Here is a 25,181-nt window from a genome sequence, read left to right on the forward strand (position 1 = left end):
CTTAGCATCACCCTTTAATGAGAACGGAAATATTTGAAGGATATAGTAGTAACGAGTTTTCTCATCATTAGTGAATAGGGTGGCTATATCATTTAATTTAGCAAGATGTGCCACAACAGTTTCAGATTCATAGCCATAGAAAGGATCAGATTCAACCAAAGTAATTATATCAGGATCAACAGAGAAATCATAATCCTTATCGGTAACAAAGATAGGTGAAGTAGCAAAAGCAGGGTCATATTTCATTCTAGCATTCAGAGATTTTTGTTTCAGCTTAGCTAATAATTTCTTAAGATCACTTCTATCATTGCAAGCAAGAAAGTCTCTAGCAGTTTCTTCATCCATAACATAACCCTCAGGGACAACATGCAATTCATATTTAGGGGAAGAATCTTCATCATCACTTTCATCAATATTATCAGTTTCGATAATTTCATTCTCTCTAGCCCTAGCAAGTTGTTCATCATGTAACAGTCATAACATAGGGGTGACACAGAACTAGCTCCAATTCATCAATGTAGGCATGTATTCCGAATATAGTCATACGTGCTTATGGAAAAGAACTTGCATGACATCTTTTGTCCTACCCTCCCGTGGCAGCGGGGTCCTAGTGGAAACTAAGGGATATTAAGGCCTCCTTTTAATAGAGTACCGGACCAAAGCATTAACACATAGTGAATACATGAACTCCTCAAACTACGGTCATCACCGGGAGTGGTCCTGATTATTGTCACTTCGGGGTTGCCGGATCATAACACATAGTAAGTGACTATAGACTAGCAAGATAGGATCAAGAACTCACATATATTCATGAAAACATAATAGGTTCAGATCTGAAATCATGGCACTCGGGCCCTAGTGACAAGCATTAAGCATATCAAAGTCATAGCAACATCAATCTCAGAACATAGTGGATACTAGGGATCAAACCCTAACAAAACTAACTCGATTACATGATAAATCTCATCCAACCCATCACCGTCCAGCAAGCCTACGATGGAATTACTCACGCACGGCGGTGAGCATCATGAAATTGGTGATGGAGGATGATTGATGATGACGACGGCGACAGATTCCCCTCTCCGGAGCCCCGAACGGACTCCAGATCAGCCCTCCCGAGAGAGTTTATGGCTTGGTGTCGGCTCCGTATCGTAAAACGCGATGAATCTTTCTCTCTGATTTTTTCTCCCCGAACATGAATATATGGAGTTGGAGTTGAGGTCGGTGGAGCTCCAGGGGGCCCATGAGGCAGGGGGCGCGCCCAGGGGACAGGCGCGCCCCCACCCTCGTGGAAAGGGTGTGGGCCCCCTGGCCTTGATTCTTCCGCCAGTATTTTTTATTATTTCCAAAAATAATCTCCGTGAAGTTTCAGGTCATTCCGAGAACTTCTGTTTCTGCACATAAATAACACCATGGTAATTCTGCTGAAAACAACGTCAGTCCCGATTAGTTCCATTCAAATCATGCAAGTTAGAGTCCAAAACAAGGGAAAAAGTGTTTGGAAAAGTAGATACGACGGAGACGTATCAGGCATGAGACCCACGTGAGCTGTCATGGGGGTAACCCAACCTATGTGATCGAAGATCCCGTGAATTAGGACTTGAGAAACTAACCCAACGGTCAACTGAGGAGAGTATGCTTACAAACCCACTCCGTTGGAGATGCAATACTCTCGTAATCTGTAAGGCAGGTTGACTTTTGTCTTAATGTGTTCCAAAGCTTGTATAAGAAAGATGCTATCCTACACAACATTCTTTGAGGAACACACCTATGTGAGCCCGACTACTCATCACAGTCTGTGACATAAGGTAATCTCTAGGAAGCTCATGAACAGGTCGGGAGTATGACTAATAAGCTCCACCCGTGGGGTTTAGCCTTCGACAACCATGTATCATCTGACAATAGATGAAAATTCTGCATGCTAAACTGACAATTCAAGGCATAGTCCATTGTTTAGTTGTGAAGGAGTCTAATTCTGTTGCTCTAGGTGGTAGTTCAACTTAACAGTCTCCACTAAAAATTCTGGTATATCAGAACATTGTTTGGAAGAGATGACAAATTAATGTGCCTTGACGGGGGGGTTGTTGGATTATAGATGGGCTTTCGCCCATCTATAAGACTATAATCCCTGATTAATCTCTAAGGCCCATATAGGTGCATGATAAATGGTGGGAAGTTTAGTACCATACTACTAGTGTAGTAAGAGTGAGACCCCTTTATAAGGGCTACTCTACCACATGCCATTGGGAGCTTGGCAAGAGGAGCTGCACACACGCTCCTTCGCCGTCTGCCTCGCCACACCATGCCACGCCTCGTCATGGTGCGTGCGCCATGGGTTATGGGAATGAGCCGAGCCGAGCTCACACCTATGTGCTCTATTTTTGCTGCTCAAGAATGGTTAATTAATCTTAGATTAATTAACGAGTCGCTAACATGAGTGCCACTGTCCAAGACTTTGGTCCATGTGCTGTTCGTGGACTCGGTCGTGGGCTTCAGCCCAGGCCAACCTACCCTATATATTGGGGGAGTTGGCCAACGCAACCGATAAACACTCACTCCCTCCTTGCGCAACCCTAAGTCCTCATCTATTGTTCCTCTCACTGTGCTGCTTCCGGCGATACCATCCCAACGATCACGTGCACGGTTGGTTGGGAAAGCAGGTGCCTCTGGAACCCCGTCCTTCGAGATCCTGCCTGGTTGAAGGGTGATAAGGTTTTTGGGGAGTGTTTCGGCGTGACTGCTCCCGATCCGTCCCAGTTTTTGTCCTCCTCTGCTTCGACTACTTCCCCTGCGTCGACTCCATGGCCGACGACGAAGTCGAGAAGAAGAAGGCCACGGACAACGCCGAGGCTGCTTATGCCACCGCTCCGTTGGCCTGGTCAACCGGAGGGTATGATTTGTTTACCCTTTATTTTCTCGTTAATGTCCTAGCCGTATATGATTTGTTTATAGATGTTTCGGTTCTAACTGTATGTGTTCACATGCTTAGGCATCAATATGAGTTTATACCGTGACTTCCATGTTTATTATCTACCCGTGGATTAGATTAATCCAAAAAGTGCTAATATTTTCAGCAACGCACAAAACTTATTTTAGGCACTTTTCGATTCAAGGCTTTACCGCTACTCTAAAACCAAAAAAATTTACTAGAACGTATTTTAAGCGCTGACACACGAGACCACCTTGTGATTCACAACTATGGACGTGTTCTAGGTCGGTGTTGTGGATCCCGTAGGAACGATTGCTCCCTCATACCCTCCTATTTTTTCCGTTCATGTGCTAACCGTATGTGTTGCGTTCATAGATGTTTCAATTTTACGTATACTCGCGTGCTATGGTTGTTATGTTTATTACCTACTCATGGGTTAGATTAATCAAAAAAGTATTAAGAGCAATTTCAACGGGCCGACCCAAACGGATGGCGATTTTGTTCGCTTTTTGTTCGTTTGGGTCGGTCAGGCGGACACGAACGTCCGCTTCGCGTTTGGGTCGGCGCATGCGCCCAACGCTGGCCCGACCCATTTTGACGGCGCTAGAAAAAAAGAATGCATGCATAGTTAAAATAAAAACAACATTAAGCCGGTCACGAAGGCCGACGGGAGTCCACGCGTCCACATTTGCATTTAAGAAAAATAAAAACAAACTAAACTACGAGGCGCGGCACTGCCCTAGGCGTCGTCGTCGTCGTCCTCGGGGTCCGTGAGGTCGATGAGCGTCGGCGCCGGGCCGGCCCAGGGGAACGCCGTGTTTCAGAGCGCGTTCAAGTCGGGCGCGGGCAATGCCGCCACGAGCTGTGCCGCCGCCTGTGCCGCCGCGGCCTGGCGCGCCTCCTCCTCGGCCTCGCGCTGCTCGTCCTCGGCGTCGCGCTCGAGTATCTCGAGGTACTCGTCGTGGCGGCGCTCCTCGGCCAGCCGTATCTGGTGCCAGTGCTCGAGGTATGCCGCCTCCTGCGCCGGTGTCACCCCCACCCAGACCTGCGGCGCGCTGACCCACTCGCGCACTACGCCGTTCAGGAGTAGTGCTCGATGGGGGACGACCCCATTTGGCACGGCTGGGGTGGCTAGGGTTGGCTAGGGTTTGCCGGCGACGGGGGAGCGAGTGTGGCTAGATGGGGACGGGGGCTGGCTGGATGAGGACGGCCCCGCCGCACGGTCCGCTTAAAAAAGGACGACCGCCGTCACGCGTGGGCCCGAGGTCATAAATTAAGTTGACCAGGTAGGTGGCGGGCAGTTGGACAATCGCCAGGTGGGACCACGACGGACACCGAAAAGGCGCGCGTGGCGTCCGTTCCGCGTCCACACCGACGCATTTGGGCCGCAAATGCGTCGGCGCAGATGCGAAGCGGACTCGATTTGGGTTTGGGTCGACGCGTTGGGTCTCTTTTTTATTCACGCCGATCCAAACAGACGGCGGCGGACGAAATGGGTCGCCCCGTTGAAGTTGCTCTAATATTTCCAGCAAGATGTAGATGCAGATGCGGATGTAGACTCGGACCCTCTAATTACATAAACAAGATGGATGACCACGGCCGACGAGATCTGTACTGTACTTGAAATGGCATCTCTTGTTATTTCTTGGGGACGGACCGTACAGAAGCTCTGTGCTACTCTGTCTAGTGTTACTGAAACATTAACACAACAGGGATCGACCAAGACAAACCACAGCCGAGACTTGCGCCTTGATTCCCTCGTCGGTCCAACACGTACGGCCGAACGTATTTACTTACTACTCTAATCATAATTCCATCACCATCCTGCGTGATGGGCATTTTAAAATACGCGGAGTACCTCTCAACTCATCTTCAGATGCACAGGGCACTGACAGGTGTTGCATTTCGGTGGAGTGCGTACGTGCACAGGTGCAGGCGCAGGTGCGTGCATCTCCCCTCCCTCCCCCCCCTCGCCTCTCCTCGAGTTGATGAGATTTGAGAGAAGCCGACGAGCGGCCGTTCGGTGCGGCACGGGACAGCGGCCATGTGCTCTGCTCAGGGACTTTGTTTAATCGCGATATATATCTGATGAAATAGTACTTACTACTCTACTTCACTGTTTAATCAGGCGATGCAGAATCCCGGTCCAGAATTGTATTCTAGCTAGCGGGATACGTTTCTTGTCGTCGTATCGTATGGTTGATTGGATCGTAGTACCAACACGATCCCAACAACATCCTAGGGTTGCACCTGCGTCTGGCCTTGATAATAATTATTTGGTGCAGAGTAATTGATCTCTTTTTTTGTGATTATTATGGCCCTACTCGGGATCGGGTCCCAAACTGAATTCGGTGCGGCTGTCCAATACAATTTGATTTTGATTTTATGGCAGAATTTAGTAATGGTAGTATCTTAGTCGCATAGATTTACGTCATGGCATAGATAAATGGTGTTCTTTTGATAAAATACCAATGGTTTTGAAAATTATAAAACAAATTTCGTAGATGCATCGAGTTGACATTTGCCGCATAGGTTCCCCAAAAATAATAAGATAATTTGCTACATGCATTATTTTAGACCCACGTATCCAGCGAAGTCAGATTTTTAGGCGTGACAAACCGAACATTTTTCATGACAAGTTATGTTTGTCGAGGATGACAAGTTTAGTTGGCGAGAATGACAAATCCGTCTTAGTTTTTTTTTTTTGCCAAAAAATTGACGTGCTTGCAAACTAAATTTGTCATCATCGCGCCAATATAAATTGCTATGAAAAACCTTTGATTTGCCATGTATAAAAATCAGACTTTTAGGATTTCAGTTTTTATGGACTACACTAATATAACAACCTGAATTTTGCCTTTTCTTTTCTTTTTTCAAATCAAATTGGTTTCATTTAGATTTTGCTTTGAATCTTATTTGGAATGACTTTCTTGGACTTAGCAAACTAGGAACCTAATCACTTCGGCTTGCACTAGTGGGCCCAAATCTCCAGCACTATAAACACTTTCACCCCAAACGCATTTCTGAAACTTTTCCTAAGTATATTCCTTTCGGAGAAAAGAATATGTGCTGTCAAAGCACTTGGGTTATGAAGCAACTACCTTTTCTATCACCCTAAAAATCCCCAATAAATTCTCACAACTTCTTTGGTTCAAACTAACACTAGAAATGCCACGAACGCACACAGAAACTTTTTCAAATGAGCACACCATCTTCAAATTGTTTTCTGGACCAAAACTAGGTTTACACAGCAAGTATTCTCTAACTTTGTGTAAATGGACTGAAACTTGGCGCACACACTCACATAGGCATCTAAAAACACCACACCAAAGATCAGACCTAACCCCCCCTACATTTTCCCTGCCACAACACAGACACCTCCCTGCCAGAAAGAACTTGGACACCTCACCGTTAATCCAGTGCACCTGGATTGCTTGCAAGCCACGCACACTACCCACACACACAACATGTCTAAGAGTATCTATAGCAGGATGTCTCAAACCCGTCTCAAATGTTCGGGTGGACGGTCCGGTCATTGACCAGTCACAAAAAAAACGGACCCAAACGGGCTACTTAAACGGGCCTCAAACGCTCGGATTAACCGGCACCCCTCATGAGCATACAAGAGGAAATGTGCCAGCGGGTGGCTCATATTCTCAACTTCAAGGGCTCAATCAAAGGGATAAGAGTGATCAATCGGGATAGGGTGTGCGGAGCACGGCTACTGCAGAAGGACTACTTTGGTCCGTTCGCGGATGATCCATGGTTTCGACGCCATTTTCGCATGCGAAAACCATTGTTTTTGCGCATTGTGGGGGAGTGAAGGCACATGATGACTAATTCAAGCTCACAAGGAATTGCTGCTGACAATTTTCTTTCTATGCTAAGCAGAAATGCACGGCTGCTCTGAGGATGCTTGCACTTGGTACTGTCGCAGATATCGTTGGTGAGATGGTCGGGATGGGGGAGAGCACATGCCTGAAGACTACTATCAAGTTTGCTCGCGCCGTGGTGCAGGTGTTTGGAGCAGAGTATCTGAGGAAACCAAATATGCAGAACACATAAAAGCTATTGGCTATTGGAGAGGCCAGAGGGTTTTCAGGAATGCTCGGATCAATTTATTGCATGCACGGGCAATGGAAGAACTGCCCCAAAGGTTTTCGGGGAATGTATCAAGGTCACACCAAAGAGGCCACCATCATACTAGAAGTAGTGACATCACATGACTTATGGATTTGGCATGCTTTCTTTGGAATGCCGGGTTCTCACAATGACATCAACATGCTTGAACGATCTCTGGTGTTCAGGACGCTTTGAAATGGGGAATTGCCAACGTGCAACTACACCGTGAATGGCCGTGACTACAACATGGGATACTATCTTGTCAATGGCATCCATCCTCAGTGGGCAGCACTTGTGAAGACCAAATCCAAACCACAAGGCAACAAACAAAGCCATTTTGCAACAATGCACGAAGCAGCTAGAAAGGATGTGCAAAGGGCATTCAGAATGCTTCAAGCTCGTTGGGGAATTGTTCATGGAATTGCAATGATGTGGGAATCAGAAACTTCGTGGTAGCTCATGACATGTTGTGTTATTTTGCACAATATGATTATCAAGGATGAGGGTGATCATGTTGCCCAAACCAATGATTTTGAAGCGCCCGGGAAACAAGTTCATATCCCAAAAGATCAAGTTGTAGCTCAGCTTACGAACTTTCTATCGATGCATCAGAATCTTCGAGATAATCAGGTGCACGCGCAGCTGCTCAGTCATCTTGTGGAGCATATGTGGACCCATAATGGAAACCAAAAAGCTAATGTTTGAGTTGTGCACTTAAAATAAATTTTATGTAAGAACTATGTATTTTCGGCACCAACATTTGTTATTTATGTGCGACATTGGCGTGTATGATGGATGTGCATGGATTTGAGATATATGGATGATAACAAAAGATTTTTTGATGTTCAATGCTACCCAACATGTAATTGATCATGTAATGCATATGCGGTATGAATATTAGGAAACAACTGATTCAAGGCAATAGTCTATCAATTTTACATCAAAACAATAATACACATGCATATTAATGCTACTTCTTGAGCTTGCATTGGTTTTTCCCTTGAAAACGAAAGGGTGATGCAGCAAAGTAAAGATAAGTATTTCCCTCAGTTAGAGAACCAAGGTACCAATCCAGTAGGAGGTACAAGAAGTCCCCAATCTATGCACCTGCACAAACAATCAAACATTTGCACCCAACGCGATAAAGGGGTTGTCAATCCCTTCACGGTCAATTGCAAAGGTGAGACCTGATAGAGATAGGTATAAAAGATTGCTAAAATGTAAAACTAAATAAAAGTAAATAAATTGCAGCAAGATATTTTTGGTTTATAGATCTGAAAATATATAATAGAAAATAGACTGGGGGGCCATAGGTTTCACTACAGGCTTCTCTCTTGAAGGTAAATAATACGGTGGGTGAAGAAATTACTGTCGAGCAATTGATAGAAAAACGCAAAGTTATGACGATATCCAAGGCAATGATTATGCATATAGGCATCACGTTCGTGTCAAGTAGACTGACTCCTGCCTGCATCTACTACTATTACTCCACACATCGACCGCTATCCAGCAGGCATCTGGAGTATTAAGTTCATAAAGAACGGAGTACCGCCTTAAGTAAGATGACATGATGTAGAGGGATAAACTCAAGCAATATGATGAAAATCCCATCTTTTTATCCTTGATGGCAACAATACAATACGTGCCTCGCTACCCCTACATTGTCACTGGGTGAGGACACCGCAAGATTGAACCCAAAACAAAGCACCTCTCCCATTGCAAGAAATACCAATCTAGTTGGCCAAACCAAACCGATAATTCGAAGAGAAATACAAAGATATCAAATCATGCATATAAGAATTCAGAGAAGATTCAAATAATATTCATAGATAATCTGATCATAAATCCACAATTCATCGGATCTCGACAAACACACCGCAAAAGAATATTACATTGGATAGAACTCCAAGAACATCGAGGAGAACATGGTATTGAAGAACAGAGAGAGAGAAGAAGCCATCTAGCTACTAGCTATGGACTTGTAGGTCTGAGGTAAACTACTCACGCTTCATCGGAAGGGCAATAGGGTTGATGTAGATGCCCTCCGTGATCGAATCCTCCTCCGGCAGATCGCTGGAAAAGGCTCCAAGATGGGATCTCACAGGAACAGAAGGTTGCGATGGCGGAAAAGTATTTTTGTGGATTATTCTGAGGGTTTGGGAATATATGTGAATTTATAGGACAAAGAAGTAGGTCGGTGGACTCCCGAGGCGGCCACAAGCCAGCCCCCCCAGGACGCGCCCCTACGGTTTGTCGCTGCCTCGTGGGTCTTCTGACTTTGACTCCAAGTCCTATGTGTGTCTTCTGGTCCAAGAAAAATCATCGCGGAAGTTTTATTCCGTTTGGACTCCGTTTGATATTCCTTTTCTGCGAAACTGAAAAACAAGGAAAAAAATAGAAACTGGCACTGGGCTCTAGGTTAATAGGTTAGTCCCAAAAATAATATGAAATAGCATATTAATGCATATAAAACGTCCAAAACATATAATATAATAGCATGGAACAATAAAAAATTATAGATACATTGGAGACGTATCAATTAGCAAACGATCATTACCTTTCAAAATAAATATGTTAAAGAACTTTATCCCCACTCACTTAATCATGTAAGCATGGCATACCCAGTCTTCATAGCAAAAAGATATCTATCATGAACACCCCGGTGCCAAACCAAGCAATTAAATCATACTTTTTCCTGCTTTGGCCTTTTGAACTCCCATGCAATACTTGAGCATGAGCGAAGGACTTATCACTTTGGATGGCAAAGAGAATGATGATAGGGGGTTTAGAAGGGAAGAAAAAATGGTATAAGAAAGTCTCACATTAGTGAGGCTTGACTTTTAGGCAATGAAGAGGCCTTACAATTGGTGTCAATGTAAGGAGTAGGGATTGCCATGCAACAGATGCACTAGAGCACTAAATGTATGAAAGATCTCCATATGGAACTACGTGGGTGTGCATCTAACTTACTTGCTCATGAAAACCTCGAGCATTTGAGAAAGCTCATCATCGATATATGCAAGTCAAGTTCTAATAATGTAAAAATCTCACTAGTATATGAAAATGAAAATAATGGAGACTCTCTATATGAAATACATGGTGCTACTTTGAAGCACAAGTGTGGTAAGAGGATAGTAGTGTGCCCCCTCTCTCTTTTTTCTCTTTTTTTGTATAGCCTCACGGACCTCGTCCCCTCTTTTTCGAGGAACCATAAGTCTCCCCTGATTTATTTCCTCATAGGTAGAGGCACACTATGATCATCATCAAACTTTTATTTTACTTAGAACTCATAAACATATGGAACAATATGATGACTACAAATGAATGCATCTGGCATTGTACCAGGATGTACAATGATCTAGCATAACATATATTATCATGATGAATGGTGGCTTTGAAGGAAATATGCCCTAGAGGCAATAATAAAGTTGTTATTTTATATTTCCTTATATCATGATAAATGTTTATTATTCATGCTATAATTGTATTAACCGGAAACTTGATACATGTGTGGATACATAGACAAAACACCGTGTCCCTAGTAAGCCTCTACTAGACTAGCTCGTTACTCAAAGATGGTTAAGTTTCCTAACCATAGACATGTGTTGTCATTTGATGAACGGGATCACATCATTAGGAGAATGATGTGATGGACAAGACCCATCCTTTATCTTAGCATAATGATCGTTAAGTTTTATTGCTATTGCTTTCTTCATGACTTATACATATTCCTCTAACTATGAGATTACGCAACTCCCGAATACCGGAGGAACACCTTGTGTGCTATCAAACGTCACAACGTAACTGGGTGATTATAAAGATGCTCTGCAGGTGTCTCCGAAGGTGTTTGTTGGGTTGGCATAGATCAAGATTAGGATTTGTCACTCCGAGTACCGGAGAGGTATCTCTGGGCCCTCTCGGTAATGCACATCACTATAAGCCTTGCAAGTAATGTGACTAATGAGTTAGTTGCGGGATGATGCATTACGGAACGATTAAAGAGACTTTCCGGTAACGAGATTGAACTAGGTATGATGATACCGACGATCGAATCTCGGGCAAGTAACATACCGATGACAAAGGGAATGACGTATGTTGTCATTACAGTTTGACCGATAAAGATCTTCGTAGAATATGTAGGAACCAATATGAGCATCCAGGTTCCGCTATTGGTTATTGACCGGAGATGTGTCTCGGTCATGTCTACATAGTTCTCGAACCCGTAGGGTCCGCACGCTTAACGTTCGATGACGGTTTGTATTATGAGTTATGTGTTTTGGTGACCGAAGATTGTTCGGAGTCCCAGATGAGATCACAAACATGACGAGGAGTCTCAAAAGGATCGAGAGGTAAAGATTGAGATCAAGGTGTCAAGCCGGTGACGATGGTGATCATCACGGTGCTTTGGAGATGGAGATCAAAGGCACAAGATGATGATGGCCATATCATATCACTTATATTGATTGCATGTGATGTTTATCTTTTATGCATCTTATTTTGCTTAGTACGGCGGTAGCATTATAAGATGATCCCTTACTAAAATTTCAAGGTATAAGTGTTCTCCCTGAGTATGCACCGGTGCGACAGTTCGTCGTGCCGACACACCACGTGATGATCGGGTGTGATAAGCTCTACGTTCACATACAACCGGTGCAAGACAGTTTTGGACGTGGAGAATACTCGGGTTAAACTTGACGAGCCTAGCATATGCAGATATGGCCTCGGAACACTGAGACCGAAAGGTCGAACGTGAATCATAGAGATGTTCACCATTGAAAACTACTCCATCTCACGTGATGATCGGACATGGTTTAGTTGATATGGATCACGTGATCATTTAGATGACTAGAGGGATGTCTATCTAAGTGGGAGTTCTTAAGTTAGATGATTAATTGAACTTAAATTTATCATGAACTTAGTCCTGATAGTTTTTTGCATATCTATGTTGTTGTAGATCAATGGCCCGTGCTACCGTTCCCCTGAATTTTAATGCGTTCCTAGAGAAAGCTAAGTTGAAAGATGATGGTAGCAACTACACGGACTGGGTTCTTAACTTGAGGATTATCCTCATTGATGCACAGAAGAATTACGTCCTGGAAGCACCGCTAGGTGCAAGGCCCGCTGCAGGAGCAACTCCGGACGTTATGAACGTCTGGCAAACTAAAGCTGATGACTACTCGATAGTTCAGTGTGCCATGCTTTACGGCTTACGGGACTTCCAAGACGTTTTGAACGTCATGGAGCATATGAGATGTTCCAACAGTTGAAGTTAATATTTCAAGCAAATGCCTGAGTTGAGAAATATGAAGTCTCCAACAAGTTCTATAGCTGCAAGATGGAGGAGAACAGTTCTGTCAGCGAACACATACTCAAAATTTCTGGGTACCATAACCACTTGACTCAGCTAGGAGTTAATCTTGCTGATGATAGTGTCATTGACAGAGTTCTTCAATCGCTGCCACCAAGCTATAAAGGCTTCGTAATGAACTATAACATGCAAGGGATGGAAAAGACAATTCCCGAGCTCTTCGCGATGCTTAAAGCTGCGGAGGTAGAAATCAAGAAGGAGCATCAAGTGTTGATGGTTAACAATACCACTAGTTTCAAGAAAAAGGGCAAGGGAAGAAGGGGAACTTCAAGAAGAATAGCAAGCAAGTTGCTACTCCCGGGAAGAAGCCCAAGTCTGGACCTAAGCCTGAAATTGAGTGCTTCTACTGCAAAGGGACTGGTCACTGGAAGCGGAACTGCCCCAAGTATTTGGCGGATAAGAAGGATGGCAAAGTGAAAGGTATATTTGATATACATGTTATTGATGTGTACCTTACTAATGCTCGTAGTAGCGCCTGGGTATTTGATACTGGTTCTGTTGCTCATATTTGCAACTCGAAACAGGGGCTACGGATTAAACGAAGATTGGCTAAGGACGAGGTGACGATGCGCGTCGGAAATGGTTCCAAGGTCGATGTGATCGCCGTCGGCACACTACCTCTACATCTACGTTCGGGGTTAGTTTTAGACCTGAATAATTGTTATTTGGTGCCAACGTTGAGCATGAACATTATATCTGGATCTTGTTTGATGCGAGACAATTATTCATTTAAATCAGAGAATAATGGTTGTTCTGTTTGTATGAGTAATATCTTTTATGGTCATGCACCTTTGATGAGTGGTCTATTTTTGTTGAATCTCGATCGTAGTGATACACATATTCACAATATTGAAGCCAAAAGATGCAAAGTTAATAATGATAGTGCAACTTATTTGTGGCACTGCTGTTTAGCTCATATTGGTGTAAAGCACATGAAGAAACTCCATGCTGATGGGCTTTTGGAATCACTTGATTATATATCACTTGATACTTGCGAACCATGCCTCATGGGAAAGATGACTAAGACTCCGTTCTCCGGAACAATGGAGCGAGCCACTGACTTATTGGAAATAATACATATTGATGTATGCGGTCCGAGGAGTGTTGAGGCTCGCGACGGGTATTGTTATTTTCTGACCCTCACAGATGATTTGAGCATATATGGGTATATCTACTTGATGAAACATAAGTCTGAAACATTTGAAAAATTCAAAGAATTTCAGAATGAAGTGGAAAATCATCGTAACAAGAAAATAAAGTTTCTACGATCTGATCGTGGAGGTGAATATTTGAGTTACGAGTTTGGTCTTCATCTGAAACAATGTGGAATAGTTTCGCAACTCACGCCACCTGGAACACCACAGCATAATGGTGTGTACGAACGTCGTAACCGTACTTTATTAGATATGGTACGATCTATGATGTCTCTTACCGATTTACCACTATCGTTTTGGGGTTATGCATTAGAGACAGTTGCATTCACGTTAAATAGGGCACCATCTAAATCCATTGAGACGACACCGTATAAACTGTGGTTTGGCAAGAAACCTAAGTTGTCGTTTCTTAAAGTTTGGGGTTGCGATGCTTATGTGAAAAAGCTTCAGCCTGATAAGCTTGAACCCAAATCGGAGAAGTGCGTCTTCATAGGATACCTAAAAGAAATTATTGGGTACACCTTCTATCACAGATCCGAAGGCAAGATCTTCATTGCTAAGAATGGATCCTTTCTAGGGAAGGAGTTTCTCTCGAAAGAAGTGAGTGGGAGGAAAGTAGAACCTGATGAGGTAATTGTACCTTCTCTCGAATTGGAAAGTAGCTCATCACAGAAAACCGTTCCTGTGATGCCTACACCAACTAGAGAGGAAGCTAATGATAATGATCATGAAACTTCAGATCAAGTTACTACCGAACCTTGTAGGTCAACCAGAGCACGTTCCGCACTAGAGTGGTACGGTAATCCTGTTCTGGAAGTCATGTTACTAGACCATGACGAACCTATGAACTATGAGGAAGCGATGATGAGCCCAGATTCCGCAAAATGGCTTGAGGCCATGAAATCTGAGATAGGATCCATGTATGAGGGCAAAGTGTGGACTTTGGTGGACTTGCCCGATGATCGGCAAGCCATTGATAATAAATGGATCTTCAAGAGGAAGATGGACACTGATGGTAGTGTTACTATCTACAATGCTCGACTTGTCGCAAAAGGTTTTCGACAAGTTCAAGGTGTTGACTACGATGAGATTTTCCCACTCCTAGTGATGCTTAAGTATGTCCGAATCATGTTAGCAATTGCCACATTTTATGAAATCCGGCAAATGGATGTCAAAATTGCATTCCTTAATGGATTTCTTGTATATGATGCAACCCAAAGGTTTTGTCAATCCTAAAGGTGCTAACAAAGTATGCAAACTCTAGCGATCCATCTATGGACTGGTGCAAGCATCTCGGAGTTGGAATATACGCTTTGATAAGGTGATCAAAGCATATGGTTTTATACAGACTTATGGTGAAGCCTGTATTTACAAGAAAGTGAGTGGGAGCTCTGTAGCATTTCTGATATTATATGTGGATGACATATTGTTGATTGGAAATGATATAGAATTTCTGGATAGCATAAAAGGATACTTGAATAAGAATTTTTCAATGAAAGACCTCGGTGAAGCTACTTATATATTGGGCATCAAGATCTATAGGGGTAGATCGAGACGCTTAATAAGACTTTCACAAAGCACATACCTTGACAAGATTTTGAAGAAGTTCAAAATGGATCAGTCAAAGAAAGGGTTCTTGCTTGTGTTGCAAGGCGTGAAGTTGAGTAAAACTCAAAGCCAGACCACGGTAGAAGATAGTGAGAGAATGAAAGTCATTCCCTATGCCTCAGCCATATGTTCTATAAAGTATGTCATGTTGTGTACCAGACCTATTGTATACGTTAGCATGAATTTGGTAAGGGAGTACAAGAGTGATCTAGGAGTAGATCACTGGACAGCGGTCAAAATTATCCTTAGAGGACTAAGGAAATATTTCTCGGTTGTGGAGGTGATAAAAGAGTTCGTCGTAAAGAGTTACGTCGATGCAAACTTTGACACCAATCTGGATAACTCTGAGTCTCGATCTAGATACGTATTGAAAGTAGGAGCATTTAGCTAGAGTAGCTCCGTGAAGAGCATTGTAGACATAGAAATTTGCAAAATACATACGGATTTGAATGTGGCAGACCCGTTGACTAAACCTCTCTCACAAGCAAAACATGATCACACCTTAGTACTCTTTGGGTGTTAATCACATGGCGATCTGAACTAGATTACTAACTCTAGTAAACCCTTTGGGTGTTGGTCACATGGCGATGTGAACTATGGGTGTTAATCACATGGTGATGTGAACTATTGGTGTTAAATCACATGGCGATGTGAACTAGATCATTGACTCTAGTGCAAGTGGGAGACTGAAGGAAATATGCCCTAGAGACAATAATAAAGTTGTTATTTTATATTTCCTTATATCATGATAAATGTTTTTTATTCATGCTAGAATTGTATTAACTGGAAACTTGATACATGTGTGGATACATAGACAAAACACTGTGTCCCTAGTAAGCCTCTACTAGATTAGCTTGCTAATCAAAGATGGTTAAGTTTCCTAACCATAGACTTGTGTTGTCATTTGATGAACGGGATCACATCATTAGGAGAATGATGTGATGGACAAGACCCATCCGTTAGCTTAGCATAATGATCGTTAAGTTTTATTGCTATTGCTTTCTTCATGACTTATACATATTCCTCTGACTATGAGATTATGCAACTGCCAAATACCAAGGAACACCTTGTGTGCTATCAAACGTCACAACGTAACTGGGTGATTATAAAGATGCTCTACAGGTGTCTCCGAAGGTGTTTGTTGGGTTGGCATAGATCAAGATTAGGATTTGTCATTCCGAGTATCGGAGAGGTATCTCTGGGCCCTCTCGGTAATGCACATCACTATAAGCCTTGCAAGCAATGTGACTAATGAGTTAGTTGCGGGATGATGCATTATGGAACGAGTAAAGAGGCTTGCTGGTAACGAGATTGAACTAGGTATGATGATACCGACGATCGAATCTTAGGCAAGTAACATACCGATGACAAAGGGAATGACGTATGTTGTCATTACGGTTTGACCGATAAAGATCTTCGTAGAATATGTAGGAACCAATATGAGCATCCAGATTCCGCTATTGGTTATTGACCGAAGATGTGTCTCGTTCATGTCTACATAGTTCTCGAACCAGTAGGGTCCGCACGCTTAACGTTCGATGACGATTTGTATTATGAGTTATGTGTTTTGGTGACCGAAGATTGTTCGGAGTCCCAGATGAGATCACAGACATGACGAGGAGTCTCGAAATGATCGAGAGGTAAAGATTGATATATTGGACGATAGTATTTGGACACCGGAATGGTTTCAGGATGTTTCGTATATTTATCGGAGTACCGAGGGGTTACCGTAACCCCCCGGGGGAAGTCATGGGCCTCATGGGCCATGGGAGAGAGAGGGGACAACCAACAAGGGGTGGCCGCCCCATCCCGTGGGAGTCCGAATTGGACTAGGGGAGGGGGCGGCGCCCCCGTTTCCCTCTCCTACTCCCTCTCCCTTTTCCCCTTTCCCACTCCGTAGAATGAACAGGGAATCCTGCTAGGACTAGGAGTCGTAGTAGGACTCCCCCCCATGGTGCGCCCCTCTAGGCAGGCCGCCTCCTCCCCTCCTCCTTTATATACGGGGGCAGGGGCACCCCCAAAGCACGACAGGTATTCTCTTAGCCGTGTGCGATGCCCCCACCGCAGTTTACTCCTCTGGTCATAGCGTCGTAGTGCTTAGGCGAAGCCCTGCGCGTATCACATCACCATCCCCGTCACCACGCCGTCGTGCTGATGAAACTCTCCCTCGACCATCTGCTGGATAAATAGTTCGAGGGACGTCATCGAGCTGAACGTGTGCTGAAGCCGTACGTTGGGTACTAGATCGGTTGGATCGTGAAGACGTTCGACTACATCAACCGCGTTAACCTAACACTTCCGCTTTCGGTCTACGAGGGTACGTGGACATACTCTCCCCCTCTCGTTGCCATGCATCTCCTAGATAGATCTTGCGTGATCATAGGATTTTTTTTTTGAAACTGCATGCTACGGTCCCCAACAGGCTTTGCCATAAATATCATGGCAGCTCTATATGATCATGCAAAGCAATATGACGAATGAATGCTCAAGTCATTTGAATAGTAATGATGGTAGTTGCATGGCAATATATCTCAGAATGGCTATGAAAATGCCATGATAGGTAGGCATGGTGGCTGTTTTGAGGAATGATATAATGAGGCTTATATGTGAATGAGTGTGTTATTTCACAGAATTTGGATACACTGGAGAAGTTTCACCATGTCTCGAGGTGAGGAAAATGAACGGTAGCAAAGAGGCTAGCAAAAATATGGATAAGTGAAGTGCTTATAGTCTAAAAACTCACATTAGTCATAAAGAACGCAAATACTTATTACCAAAGCCTATTAGCCCTCAAAGCAAAGCACAACTTGCATGACCCTAGGGATGAGGTTGGGAGGAGTTAACCATCGCGCCCCCGATTCCAAGAACACAAAGGATATCAATTAAGGATAAATCATCCTCCAACTTCCTCACATGCCAAGGCTTACACTTTCATGAATATGCACTCACAAACTTTAACACAAATATTCTTACTAAACCAAAACCATTTACCAATACACCTACATGTCACCATCTCAATATTGCAAAACTATTGCAAGGACTCAAATGCATCACATTTAGTGATGTACAAGTTCATGCAAGTTTTTATTATACCACCGTTGTATATATCATTTTTGGACCAAAAATATAACTCGTGGAAATTACCACTTCCTATTTATCTCTCAAAAGGATATAAGTGAAGCAAGAGAGTGCAAATAATTTCTCTGAAATATAACGCCATGCTCAAGCAAGTATCAGTGAAGAACATGAGCAATTGCCTCAACTCAAAAGATATAAGTGAAGAACAATGAGCATTCTATAAATTTAAGATGAATGTGTGTTTGTCATAATAAATGTGTCTAGGAAAGGATGATTTTGAAGGTGAGCAAAAAAAAAAACAAAAATGCTCCAAGCAAAACACATATCATGTGGCGATAAAAATATAGCTCCAAGTGAAGTTACCGGTAGATTGAAGACGAAAGAGAGGATGCTTCCGGGGCATCCCCAAGCTCAGACACTTGATTCTTCCTTGAATATTACCTTGGGGTACCTTGGGCATCCCCAACCTTAGGATCTTGCTGCTCCTTATTCTCTTTCCATTGTCATCTCACCCAAAACTTGAAAAACTTCGGCACACAAAACTTAACGAAACTCGTGAGATAGGTTAGTATAATAAAATAAATCAACTACTTTGGTACTGGCAAGACAAGATTTATAATTGTTCCCATGTAATGCCTACTAAATTATATCATTTATACAATTTGTAGCCCCCAATATAAGCCGTAGAAACTTTAAAAGAATCAAACTATGCAATAAAAACAAACTTTAATAAAGATCTAAATTTTTCTCATACTTATGGAACTCTAAAATTTCTAAAAATTTAAGGCCATGTAGACAATTTGCATATAAGTACTGTCTAAACAATTGTTCACTTTCCAGTACAACATGACACTTCATATACTAGACGCAAAAGTTCTCTGTTTCTGCACAGAACCAAATAAACAAGCATCCAAATCACCCTAAAGGCTTTACTTGGCACAAAAACAAAATAAAATATACAGACACAATTACGAAAGTGGAAATAATCATGTAGACACACTGGAAGCAAAAAGGGAAAATAAATATAACTATTGGGTTACATTCCAACAAGCGATATTGTTTAATGCCTGTAGCTAGGCATAATGCAAGATATCATGTATTATCGTCTTTCAAAGTTATACCTGTTGGGAAACGTTGCATGGAAAACAAAAAAATCTACGCACACGCAAGATCTATCCATGGAAATTCATAGCAACGAGAGGGAGAGTGTGTCTACGTACCCTCGTAGACCGTAAGCGGAAGCGTTTGTTAACGCGGTTGATGTAGTCGAACTTCTTCGCGCTCCAACCGATCGAGTAACGAACGTACGACACCTAAACGTTCAGCACACGTTCATCTCGGTGACGTCCACGCCTTCTTGGTCCAGCAAGACAGCGAGGTAGTGGATGAGTTCTGGCAGCACGATGACATGGTGACGGTGTTGGTGATGCTATTTCCACAGGGCTTCGCCTAAGCACTGCGAAAATATGACCGAGGGTGTAAACGGTGGAGGAGGCCGCCGCACACGGCTAAGACAATGTTGTGTCGTGGTTGTGCTAGGCGCCCACCTCCCACATATATATAGGTGGGGTGAGAGGGGAGAGGCCAAGGGGCGCCCCAAGTAGGGACGCATCCTACTTGGGGACTTCCCCAAGCCACGCCCCGCCCACCCTTCCATATATGAGTGCAGGAGGAAGGCAAGAGGAGGAGGCGCCCCCTTCCTTTCTCTCACGAGGAGGGAAAGGCAGGAGGGGCCACCCCTCCCCTTTCATTCACCTAGGGCCGGCCAGTCATGTAGAGGGGTGCACCAGCCCCTAGTGGGCTGGTCTGTCCCCTCCTTTGGTCCATTAAGCCCATACACTTACCGGGGTTGTCCGAAACCCCTTCCAGTGACCCGATGACTAACAGGTGCACTCCGAAACTATTCCAGTGTTCGAATACCATCGTCATATATATCAGTCTTTACCTCTCGATCATTTCGAGACTCCTCGTCATGTCCGTGATCTCATCCAGGACTCCGAACAAAATTTGGTCACCAAATCATATAACTCATATAACACTATATTGTCAGCGAACGTTAAGCGTGCGGACACTACGGGTTCGAGAACTATGTAGACATGACCGATACACCTCTCCGGTAAATAACCAATAGCAGAACCTGGATGCCCATATTGGCTCCTACATATTCTACGAAGATCTTTATCGGTCAAACTTTCTGACAACATACGTAATTCCTTTTGTCCATTGGTATGTTACTTGCCCGAGATTCGATCGTCGGTATCTTCATACCTAGTTCAATCTCATTACCGGTATGTCTCTTTACTCATTCTGCAATACATCATCTTGCAACTAACTCTTTAGTCACTTTGCTTGCAAGGCTTCTTATGATGTGTATTACCGAGAGGGACCCGAGATACCTCTCCGATACTTGGAGTGACAAATCCTAATCTCGATCTATGCCAACTCAACAAACACTTTTGGAGATACCTGTAGAGCATCTTTATGATCACTCAGTCACGTTATGATGTTTGATAGCACACAAGGTATTCCTCCGGTATCTCGGAGTTGCATAATCTCATAGTCGAAGGAATATGTATTTGACATTAAGAAAACAATAGCAATAAACTGAACGATCAATATGCTAAGCTAACGGATGGGTCTTGTCCATCACATCATTCTACTAATGATGTGATCCCGTTATCAAATGACAACACATGTCTATGGTTAGGAAACCTTAACCATCTTTGATCAATGAGCTAGTCTAGTAGAGGCTTACTAGGGACACGGTATTTGTTTATGTATTCACTCATGTATTTAAGTTTTCGATCAATACAATTGTAGCATGAATAATAAACCTTTATCATGAATAAGGAAATATAAAATAACAACTTTATTATTGCCTCTAGGGCATATTTCCTTCAATACCATACGTATCTCTGATGATAGATTCATAAGGAGGTTTAATATTCTATCTAGAGAAATGTTCCATACCTTCTTAATTGGAACCATATGTTACCCTCCTTCATGTCAATTATTGCACCTATAGTTCTAACAAATGGTCTCTCTAGTATAATTGGACATCACAAATTACATTAAATATTAAGAAAAATAAATTCTTCAGGCATATAATTTCTATAAGCAGTTATAGGAACATCATTCACTCTACCTATAGGCTTTTTAAAGGTGGAATCCGCTACATGCAAATTTGAAGAACAATCATTCATGTTGGTGAAACCGAGAACATCATAAGAGATTTTGGCATAGTAGAAACACTAGCTCCTAGATCAGACACAACATTGCACTCATAATATTTTATTTTAACCTTAATGGTAGGTTCCCATTAATCATGCAACTTTCTAGGAATAGAAACTTCTAGTTCAAGTATTTCCTCATGGGTTTTGATAAGAGCTTATACAATATGTTTTGTAAAATCTTTATTTTGCTCATAAGCATCGGATGAATTAATCATGGATTGAAGCAAGGAAATACATTTAGTAAGGGAATAGCTATCATAATTAACATGCTTGTAATCCAAAGTAGTGGGAACATCACTACCTAAAGTTTTAACCTCTTCAAACCCACTTTTATCATTATTACTAACAAGAGCATCACCCTTCGAATAATTGGGACGCCTTTTAACTAAAGTTGACTCTTCTTCAATCCCATAATTATCAACTTTAATATTCCTAAACAAAGATTCAATAGTTGACACACCAATAGATTCAATAGTTAGCTAGAAAATGCAATTCAGCCTCTTTTTCCTGTCGTTCTCTTCTAGCTCTTAGCATCTCAATCATTTTCCTATTGTAATCAATGGAGATTTGGATGGAATTTAGAGATTTAGACATTTCGTCCTTATTAGGTGGCAAAATTTTAATTGTAAGAATTTCCATATCATGCACAAGTCTATCCTTGTTTCTAGACATATCATCCAACTCGGTTTTTCCTAAACCAAAACATTTATTTTTTGTTGCGAACTAATAAATGCTTGGGTTTTATCATTTATGCCACTTGTTATGTCTCACTACTCAATTATGCCACTAGGAATTTCAACTGCTCAAAAATGCAATTGCTTCGTTAGGCGCATGCTTAGAAATTCCACTAGACACCATTATTGTCAGCTCAAATCTCGATTTTCATGATGACAAAAGTACCTATTGAACAACATGTCAGCTCTCCCTCTATCTCACTATGATAAAGTGTGGGTCCCACTTGATCCCAGCGACGTTCTTATTTTCCTCTAAAATTATCCGCTTGCTTACTCCTGACAAGTGGGGCCCATACTTATCATTGTGAGATAGAGAGAGCGAGGATGTGGGTCTAGGGGTATTTTTGTCATATAACATGGTAAATAGGTTTGACCTGACAATAACAATGTCTAATGGCATTTTTGAGCAAACATCTAATGGAACAATGACATTTTTGAAGGAAATATGCCCTAGAGGCAATAATAAAGTTGTTATTTTATATTTCCTTATTCATGATAAATGTTTATTATTCAAGCTAGAATTGTGTTGATCGAAAACCTTAATACATGTGTGAATACATAGGCAAATACCGTCTCCCTAGTGAGCCTCTACTTGGCTAGCTCGTTGATCGAAGATGGTTAAGGTTTCCTAACCATAGACATGAGTTGTCATTTGATAATGGGATCACATCATTTGGAGAATGATGTGATGGACAAGACCCATCCCTTAGCTTAGCATAATGATCGTTCAGTTTTATTGCTATTGCTTTCTTCATGCCAAATACATATTCCTTCGACTATGAGATTATGCAACTCCTAGATACCGGAGGAATGCCTTGTGTGCTATCAAACGTCACAACGTAACTAGGTGATCATAAAGATGCTCTACAGGTATCTCCAAAGGTGTTTGTTGGGTTGGCATAAATCGAGATTAGGATTTGTCATTCTGAGTATCGGAGAGGTATCTCTGGGCCCTCTCGGTAATCGACATCATAAGAAGCCTTGAAAGTGACTAATGAGTTAGTTACATATGATGTATTGCGGAACAAGTAAGCAGACTTGCGGGTAATGAGATTGAACTAGGTATGCAGATACCGATGATCGAATCTCGGGCAAGTAACATACTGATAGACAAAGGGAATAACGTATGTTGTCAGAACGGTTCGACCGATAAAGATCTTCGTAGAATATGTAGGAGCCAATATGAGCATCCAGGTTCCGCTATTGGTTATTGACCGGAGAGGTGTCTCGGTCATGTCTACATAGTTCTCGAACCTGTCGGGTCCGCACGCTTAACGTTCGATGACGATATAGTATTATATGAATTATGTGATTTGGTGATCGAATGTTGTTAGGAGTCCCGGATGAGATCACGGACATCACAAGGAGTCTCTAAATGGTCAATAGGTAAAGATTGATATATAGGACGATGTTATTCGGACACCCGAAGTGTTCTGGAGGGTACCGGGTACATATCGGGTCACGGGAAGGGGTTCCGGGCACCCCCGGCAAAAGATATGGGCCTTATGGGCCAAGAGGGGAAACACACCAGCCACAAGGGGCTGGTGCGCCCCCCATATGGTTCGGCCTAAGTGTTGAAGGAAAAGGGGAGGAGGAAAGGAAAGAGAGGGAATTGGATTCCCCCTTCCTTCCCCCTCTCCCCTCTTTCCTTCCCTCTTCCGTATACAAGGAAAGGGGGCGCAGGGCAAGGCAGGGCCTCTAGGAGGCGACGGCCAAGCCCTAGGGCGCCCTGGCTGCCTCCCCTCCCCTCCCACCTATATATATGTGGGGAGGGGGCTCCTCACAAGCACACACCAACAATTGTTAGCCGCGTGTGGCGCCCCCCCTCCACAGCTTACGCCTACGGTCATATCTTCGTAGTGCTTAGGCGAAGCCCTGCGCGGATCACTTCACCATCATCGTCACCACACCGTCGTGCTGACGGAACTCATCTACTTCCTCGACACTTTGCTGGATCAAGAGTTCGAGGGACGTCATCGAGCTGAACATGTGCAGAACTCAGAGGTGCCGTGCGTACGGTACTTGATCGGTCGGAGCGAGAAGAAGTTCGACCACATCAACCGTGTTGTCAAACGCTTCCACTTTTGGTCTACGAGGGTACGTAGAAACACACTCCCCCTCTCGTTGCTATGTGATGACCCACAAATATAGGGGATCTATCATAGTCCTTTTGATAAGTAAGAGTGTCGAACCCAACGAGGAGCAGAAGGAAGTGATAAGCGGTTTTCAGCAAGGTATTCTCTGCAAGCACTGAAATTATAGGTAACAGATAGTTTTGTGATAAGATAATTTTAACGAGCAACAAGTAACAAAAGTAAGTAAATAAAGTGTAGCAAGGTGGCCCAATCCTTTTTGTAGCAAAGGACAAGCCTGGACAAACTCTTATATAGAGAAAAGCGCTCCCGAGGACACATGGGAATTATCGTCAAGCTAGTTTTCATCACGTTCATATGATTCGCGTTCGGTACTTTTATAATTTGATATGTGGGTGGACCAGTGCTTGGGTGCTGTCCTTACTTGGACAAGCATCACACTTATGATTAACCCCTATTGCAAGCATCCGCAACTACAAAAGAAGTATTAAGGTAAACCTAACCATAGCATGAAACATATGGATCCAAATCAGCCCCTTACGAAGCAACGCATAAACTAGGGTTTAAGCTTCTGTCACTCTAGCAACCCATCATCTACTTATTACTTCCCAATGCCTTCCTCTAGGCCCAAATAATGGTGAAGTGTCCTGTAGTCGACGTTCACATAACACCACTAGAGGAGAGACAACATACATCTCATAAAAATATCGAACGAATACCAAATTCACATGGCTACTAATAGCAAGACTTCTCCCATGTCCTCAGGAACAAACGTAACTACTCACAAAGCATATTCATGTTCATAATCAGAGGGGTATTAATATGCATAAAGGATTTGAACATATGATCTTCCACCAAATAA

Source organism: Triticum aestivum, chromosome 2D, assembly GCF_018294505.1.
Source record: "Triticum aestivum cultivar Chinese Spring chromosome 2D, IWGSC CS RefSeq v2.1, whole genome shotgun sequence".
Taxonomy (NCBI): Eukaryota; Viridiplantae; Streptophyta; class Magnoliopsida; order Poales; family Poaceae; genus Triticum; species Triticum aestivum.